Source organism: Tamandua tetradactyla, chromosome 3 (assembly GCF_023851605.1).
Source record: "Tamandua tetradactyla isolate mTamTet1 chromosome 3, mTamTet1.pri, whole genome shotgun sequence".
NCBI lineage: Eukaryota > Metazoa > Chordata > Mammalia > Pilosa > Myrmecophagidae > Tamandua > Tamandua tetradactyla.
This window is the reverse complement of record NC_135329.1, coordinates 196,204,219-196,212,392: the sequence shown is the minus strand read 5'-3', so window position 1 is coordinate 196,212,392 and position 8,174 is coordinate 196,204,219. Positions and strand designations below refer to the sequence as shown.

The window sequence follows — 8,174 nt, the reverse complement described above, 5'->3', positions numbered from 1 at the left end:
ATTCTTACCTGTCATGCTATTCCCGATGATTGTCCATGCAAAAAACAAACAAACAAACAAAACCTATGGGCTGCAGTAAAGGCAGTGCTAAAAGGGAAATTTATAGCCTTAAATATCTATGTACAAAAGAAGAAAGTGCAAAAATTGAGGAAATAACAGCTCACCTGGAGGAGCTAGGGAAAGAACAGCAAACTAATCCCAGAGTAAAAAAGAATTAAAGAAGTAACAAAGTTTAGAACAGAAATCAGTAAAATTTAGAACATGAAAACAATAGAAGAATCAACAAAACCAGAAGTTCGTTCCTTGAGAAAAACAACAAAATTAATGCACCTTTTGTTATACTGACAAAAAAAGAAAGAGAAAATGCAATAAATGAAATCAGAAATGGTAGGGTGAACAAAACTACTGACTCCACAGAAATAAAAGAGATACTGAGAGGATACTATAAACAGTTATATGCAAACAGGCTAGACTACTTTGATGAAATGGACAACTTCCTTGAAAAGCATGAACAAGCAAAATTGACTCGAGAAGAAAGAGAAGACCTTAATGAAAGAATCACTAGGAAAAGGGTTGAAACTATCATCAAAAACCTCCCAAAAAAGAAAGATCCAGGACAGATTGCTTGTCATGTGAATTCTACCAAGCATTTAAGGAAGAATTAGTAGCAATCCTGCTCAAACTCTTTAAAAAAAATTGAAACAGTGAAATTATCTAACTCATTCTATGAAACCAATATTAACCTACAACCAAAAACAGATAAAGACACTAGAAGAAAAAAAAAATTACAGACCAATCTCTTTAAATGAACATTGATTCAAAAATCCCCAACAAGATACTTGCAAGTCAAATCCAGCAGCATATTAAAAGAATTATACACCATGATCAAATGGGATTTACTACAGGTATGCAAGGCTGGTTCAACAAAAAAAATTAAATGACTGTATTATACCACGTCAATAAATCAAAGGTGAAAAACCAGACAATAATCTCAATTGATGTAGAAAAAGCTTTTGACAAAATCCAACATTCTTTCTTTTTTTATTTAAGAAAACAAGCAATACACTGAGAACCACCAAAAAGGATATCTTAGTTAGCTTAACCATGGGCATATTTAAATAAAGAATCCATATAATCATTGTAAAGCCTGTGTTTGCACAGTAATTCTCATAAACCAATTTAAAATTGAGGCAAGGGAAAAATCTACAAATTCAGATAGCAAAGTTTTTAAATTCTAAGTATGAAATACTAACTTAGATACCATTTGATCAGCTGTCAAAACTGTGAATGTTCTCAAAATATCAAGTAGAAAGTTCTTACAAATATCTGCATTGCTATAGTAATGATCTTTGTTAATAAATATTTTCCTGATTTTAGGAAAATATGAAGATACAAATATTTTTACAATTAACATATGAAAATCTTAACCACCTAAAATGGATATCTAAGTTAGCTTAGCCATAGGCATCATCTTTCTTGATGAAAACATTTCAAAGGGTATGAATAGAAGGAAACTTCCTAAACCTGATAAAGGGAATATATGAAAAAACAACAGCTAACAGCATACTCAATGGGGAAAGACTGAAAGCTTTCCCTCTAGGATCAAGAACAAGAAAATGATGCCCACTGTCACCAGTGATGTTCAACATTGTGCTGGAGGTTCTAGCAGGAGCAATTAGACAAGAAAAAGAAATAAGAGGCATCCAGATTGGAAAGGAAGAAGTAAAACTTTCACTGTTTGCAGATGACATGCTCCTTTATGTAGAAAATCCAAAAAGATTTACAGCAAAGCTATTAGCTAGTAAATGAGTACAGCAAAGTGGCAGGATACAAGATCCACATGCAAAATTCAGTAGTGTTTCTATGTTCTAGGAATGATCAATCTGAGGAGGAAAGAAAGAAAAAAATCCATATATATATATTAAGATATATACAAATATATATTTATCAAGAATATACAAATAAATTCCATTTATTTATCCAGAATATATAAAGAAATCTTACAATAACAACCAAAAGAATCAAATATTTAGGAATAAATTTTACCAAGGACATAAAAGACCTATACACTGAAAACTAAACGCATTGTGAAAAGAAATATATGGAAGGACATAATGTATTCATGGATTGGAACACTACATATAGTTGAGATGTCAATTGTACTCAAACTGATTTATAATTTCAATGCAATACCAATCAAAATCCCAACAACTTACTTTGTAGAAATAGAAAAACCAATAAACAAATTTATTGGATAGCTAAAAATAACCTGAGAAAGAGAAATGAAGTGGGAGGTCGCATACTACTTTACTTTAAAGCATAATACAAAGCTACAGTGATAAAAAAACAAATGAACAACAACAAAAAAACATGGTACTGGCATAAAGGGAGATGTACTGATCAATGGAATTGAGTTGAGTGTTCAGAAATAGACCATTTATCTGTGGACAATTGAATTTTTTTAATTTTTTATACATTTATTGTTTCCCCGAGGGAGGGTGCACCGTTCCTGGAAGTATTGCAATACCAGGTTGATGTGTAGAATGGACAGAACAAGCGCCTATTCCATCTCCCAGCTCCAAAAATCCATTTAATATATTGTCCTCGGATAGAGGTTGTATCAGATATTAAACTAATAAGAACAGATACTACACTTGATCTTTGCCAAAAGGCTGAGAAGCATTGACAATTGATTTTTGATAAGGCACTCAAGTCAACTCAACTGGGACAGAGCATCCTCTTCAATAAATGGTATCTGGAGAACTGGATATTCTTATTTAAAAGAATGAAAGAAGACTCCTATCCCACGATCTATTAAAAAATTAACTCAAAATGGATCAAAGACCTAATAATTAGAGCTAAAACCATAAAACTTTTAGATGAAAATGTAGGAAAATATTTTAAAGATCATGTAGTAAGAAGTGGTTTCCTAATCTTGCACTCAGAGCAATGAAAGAATAAATAGATAAATAAGATCCCCTCAAAACTGAACACTTTTCTATATCAAAGGATTATGTCAGGAACGTAAAAAGGCAGTCTACAAAATGAGAGGCAATATTCATAAACCACATATTGGATAAGGACTTAATATCCATAATTCAAAAATCCTACAACTTAACAACAAAAGCACAGACAATCCAATTTAAAGATGGGTAAAAGACATGGATAGATACTTTTCCAAAGAGGAAAGTCTCAAAAACATATGAAAATATGCTCTTCACTGGCTATTAGGGAAATGCAAATCAAAACCATAATGAGAGAGGAGATGGAAAAATAGGTACACTTATTCACTGTTGGTGGGAATGTAGAATGGTGCAGCTGCTCTGAAGGCAGTTCAGTGGTTCCTCAGGAAGCTAAGTATAGAATTGCCATATGATCCAGCAATCCCATTACTAGGTATAAGTTATCAGGGGGATAAAAAGTGGGCAGAGATTAGGCAATCAACAATTAAGGTGTATGAAATGTTCAATAAGGCTTATTGTAAAGATTTCTAGATTGTAAGCTCTTACAGCAGACATGTCTATACCTGAGCTTTAACTATTATTTCTAGATTCTGAGATGCTGTATTCTTTGTGTAATAACCTGGTAATAACCTGGAACTTTATGTGTCTGTGTGACACCTGAGACCCAGAGTTAGAGCTTTGCAGCTCTAAAAATCAGCTTTACTTCATACAATAACTGTTAAAGAGGTTGAAAAAGAGATCTGACTTCAATTAGAGATATGAGTGAAATGGAGCTGATTAGGACTAAGGTAAATCAGAAATATAGGGTAAAGGATGATATTATGTGTATTTTAAAACTTCAACTTCTGTGTGAGACCAGAGGAAACGATGTTTATTTGGTCAAAAATTTAAGTTTTCTGTAGCTCACTATCTAATCTGTTCAGTTTATTTAAACAACATAATTACATGGGTACTAGAATAGCAAATAAGATCTTGCTATATTGTACGAGTTAATGTAATACCCTGATACATTCCAGAGTATTTTGGGCAGAAAATAAAAAAGTATTTGCAAAGTATATTGAAGGACTAGGAGAAAATGTGGAACCATGAACCTTCCCCACCTGAGGAATACCTGATATTCTCTCAAGCATTAGAACTTCCAATATAATAAGACAAGCCCTCAATATGAGGCTTGCCCTTATCAAACTCATCTCTGCAATGGCAAAGCTAAGTTTACTTATAACTATGCCTAAAAGACACCCCTAGAGAACTCTTTTGTTGCACAGATGTGGTCTCTCTCTCTAAGCCAACTCTGCAAAGAAAATCTCTACCCTCTTCCCTACATGGGACATGACTCCCAGGGGTGTAAGTCTCCCTGGCATCATGAGACATGAGTCCAAGGAATGCACTTCACTCTGTCATTGTGGAATTGATAATGCCTTTCTGACCAAAAAGGGGAGAAGAAATGAAACAAAATAAAGTTTTAGTGGCCAAGAGATTTTAAATAGAGTCAAGAAATCATCCTGGAATTTACTCTTATGCAAGCTTCAGCCAGATATTGCAAATTGCCATAGTACGCCAAGGCCCAACCAACAGTATTCCTGAAAGCCCTAAAGAATACCCTGGGCTGTATATAAGATTCTATAAATGGTTTACCTGGTAAGTTTATTTTTTCAGAAACTTAGGGCCTCCAGATTGTTCTTATGCCAAATAAGCTCTGAAATTCAGAGGTACCAGACTCTCTAAGAACATCAAGTTTAATATCTCTACCCCACACAGCCAACACCCCCTTCTAGCACAAAGAGATTAAAATGCTCATTGCCCAGATACCCCTGATAATTTAGAGAATAATTAAATGAGAGGAAGGAGGTATAATGGAGAAATTCGGAATAACCCAATGATTATGACCACTGACTCATTGTGTAGACATTTCTATTTAGTTTTTAGTATATTAGAATAGCTGAAAGGAAATTCCAGAAATAGTTGAGCAGTAACCCAGTACCCCTGATCTTTCATAATGATTGAATGAATGTATAACAAAAAAACAAAGTTGATTGCCTGCGTTTGCATGGATCTACTTCTGTAAGTTTTATTCTGCTCAGATGTACCAGTCAGATATATTTCTATCTGATAATACAACACTATCTTTGTTAATTTACCTTTATTGTATACCTTTAAATTAGATAGAATGCATTATTAGGAGTCAATAAGGGGGAGAGAGAAGGGGTATGAGATGTTTAGGGTTTTCTTTTTTCTTTCTATGGAGTAATGCAAATGTTCTAAGGTTGATCATTGTGATGAATGCATAACCATGTGATGATACTGTGAACTACTAATTGCATACTTTGGAGGAATTGTGTGGTATATGAATAAATCTCAGTTAAATTACACTTGAAAAAAATAAAAAGTAATGAAGTTCTGATACATGCAACCACCATGTGACATCATTGTGAGTGAAGTAAGCCAGACACAAAATGATAAATATTGTATGATCTCACTGATACAAAATGATTAGAATAAGCAAATTCATAGAGTCAGGAACTAGAATACAGGTTACCAGGGGCTAGGGTGGCACTTAGGAATGCAAATTTAATGCTTAATTGGAACTGAATTTCTAATGGAGTGACAGAAAATTTTTGGTCATAGATGGTGGTGACAGTTGCACAACATTGTGAGTATAATTAACACTACTGAATTATATATTTGAATGTGGTTAAAAATGGAAATTCTAGGTAGTACGTATGTTACTAAAATAAATATTTTCTTTAAAAGCCTAGTGTAGGTCTCTGCTCCTTCCCTCTCAACACACAGCCTCATCTCCTCGTGCAGTGCCATCCATATCTCTGAGGCATGATGGTGAAGGTCGGAATAAACAGATGTGGCCATATTGGGCACCTGGTCACCAGGGCTACTCTAAACTCAGGCAAAGTGCAGATTGTTGCCATCAATGACCGCTTCACTGACCTCTACTCTATGGTCTATATGTTCCAGTATGATTCCACCCGTGACAAGTTCAAAGACACTGTCAAGATTGAGAATGGGAAGCTTGTCATCAACGGGAATCCCATTACTATCTTCCAGGAGTGAGATCCCGCAAACATCAAATGGGGTGATGATGGTGCTGAATATGTTGCAGAGTCCACTGGTGTCTTCATAACCATGGAGAAGGCTGGTGCTCACTTTAAGGGTGGCACCAAAAGAGCCATTGTCTCTACCCTTTTGGCTGATGCCCCCTTATTTGTGATGGTCGTGAACTATGAGAAGTATGACAACTCCCTCAAGATGGTCAGCAGTGCTTTCTGCACCACCAGCTGCCTGGTCCCCTGGCCAAGGTCATCCATGACAACTTTGGCATTGTGAGGCACTCATGACCACCATCCATGCCATAACTACCACCCAGAAGAATGTGGGTGGCCCCTCTGGGAAAATGTGGCATGGTGGCTGTGGGGCTGCCCAGAATATCGTGCTTCTACTGGCACTGACAAGGCGGTGGGCAGGGTCATCCAAGCTGAATGAGAAGCTCATTGGTATGACCTTCTGTGTCCCTATTCCTAATGTGTCAGTCATAGATCTGACCTGCTGGTTGGAGAAAGTGACCAACTTTGATGACATTAAGAAGGTGGTGAAGCAGGCATCAAAGGGCCCCCTAAAGAGCATTCTGGGATATACTGAGGACCAGGTTTTCTTCTGCGACTTCACCAGTGACACCCGCGCTTCCATTTTTGATGCTGCAGCTGGCTTTGCCCTCAACAACCACTTTATTAAGCTAATTTCCTGGTATGACAATGAATTTGGCTTAACAACAGGGTGATGGACCTTATGGTCTACATGGCATCCAAGAATTATGAGCCCCTGGACAACTCGCTCCACCAACAGCATGAGAGGAAGAGAAGCTATCAGCTGCTGGGGAGCCCTGGCCCCACTTGATCCTCCATTACTGAGAATTGCCCATCCTCCACAGTTTCCATTCCAGACCCCTAGGAGAAGACAAGAGGCTGAGGGCTTTACCTTGTCAGGTACCTACAATGAAGTACACCCAGCCAAAAGAAAAGAAATAGCACAGCACAACACAAAGAGTGAACCTTAGTATAAACTATGGATTATAGTTAATAGTATAAGTATAATAAAATTTTTTCATCAATTGTAACAAAGCTGCCATACTAATGCAAAATGTTATTAATGAGGAAAACTGTCTATATTAGGGTGCAGTATATGGGAACTCTGTATTTTCTATATAATTTTTCTATAGTCCTATAACATCTCTAATAAAAAAATTAAAAGATGTTTTGTGAACAGGTTTGACTGACTCAAATGATGTTCTGGGCATAAAAGACATTAAAAGAAAAAGGAAATGAGAAGCATAAAGACTGAAGATTCAAAAAAAACAAATAGGTCTAATGGAAGGCAGAACCACAGAGAAGAGAATGAGAAGAATTAAAAGGGGTAAAAGAAAGTAAACTCCCACAAAAGTCAACTGGAAGGAAGTCTAATTTCAGGAAAAGTAGTAGAGGATAATGTGAAAATATATATTCTTTAATATCTCTAGAATGAAGAGCACAGAGATTTATAAAGAACATCTATAGCAGAGGTAGAGAGGAAGGTTCTTACATAGAAAAAAAAGAAAAGAAGTCCTTTGGATGAATCAGAACAAATTATTTTAAAGTAGATAATAGATGATAAAAGAAACACATATTAATCACCCTTTTCCCCAAAATTATGAATGAATTTTTAATGTAATTTTGGGGGCTTTTTAACAGTTTTTTAAATGCATGGGGCACGTTTACCTGAGATGTCTTCTAGTAACTGTACATCCATGTATTACCACTTATATAAGATGAAATCAAGTTACAAAGAGTTTCTAAGTACACTAGAAGTTAATATTATTGGGTTTCTTTGTATTGGGCCCATCCAAGAAGCCAGTTTGTCTTCTAATTTCCAAGCCATCCTTGAGAGAGGGATACCTGGCAGAAATCTGGGTAACAGAAAAGATGAGGACAAAACAACATTTAAAACATTTATTTTCTTATAAGTAACTAAACTACAATATATCATCAAATCTGGAAATTCCTGCCCATCAGAACCAACAATCACTTAAACAAGGAGCCTTTTTGAGCTTTGCCAAGACTGAAGCTAGTGTGATTAACTTCTGGGAATGGGCATGTTACTTCAGACCTGTGAATTATTACACTCTCTCAGTGTCACCCAACGGCATGTGGATGGATGCCTGAATCC

The 8,174-nt window shown here is 35.8% G+C and overlaps 1 non-coding gene and 1 pseudogene across 1 annotated transcript; one reads left to right on the top strand and one right to left on the bottom strand.

Annotated features, from left to right (window-relative positions):
• Positions 1 to 2,493: 2,493 nt before the first annotated feature.
• On the bottom strand, positions 2,494 to 2,684 carry LOC143678618 (U2 spliceosomal RNA). Its single transcript, XR_013173396.1, has one exon. It is a non-coding gene; the product is annotated as a U2 spliceosomal RNA (small nuclear RNA).
• A 3,111-nt stretch (positions 2,685 to 5,795) lies between these two features.
• On the top strand, positions 5,796 to 6,995 carry LOC143676569 (glyceraldehyde-3-phosphate dehydrogenase pseudogene; annotated as a pseudogene).
• Positions 6,996 to 8,174: the final 1,179 nt, after the last annotated feature.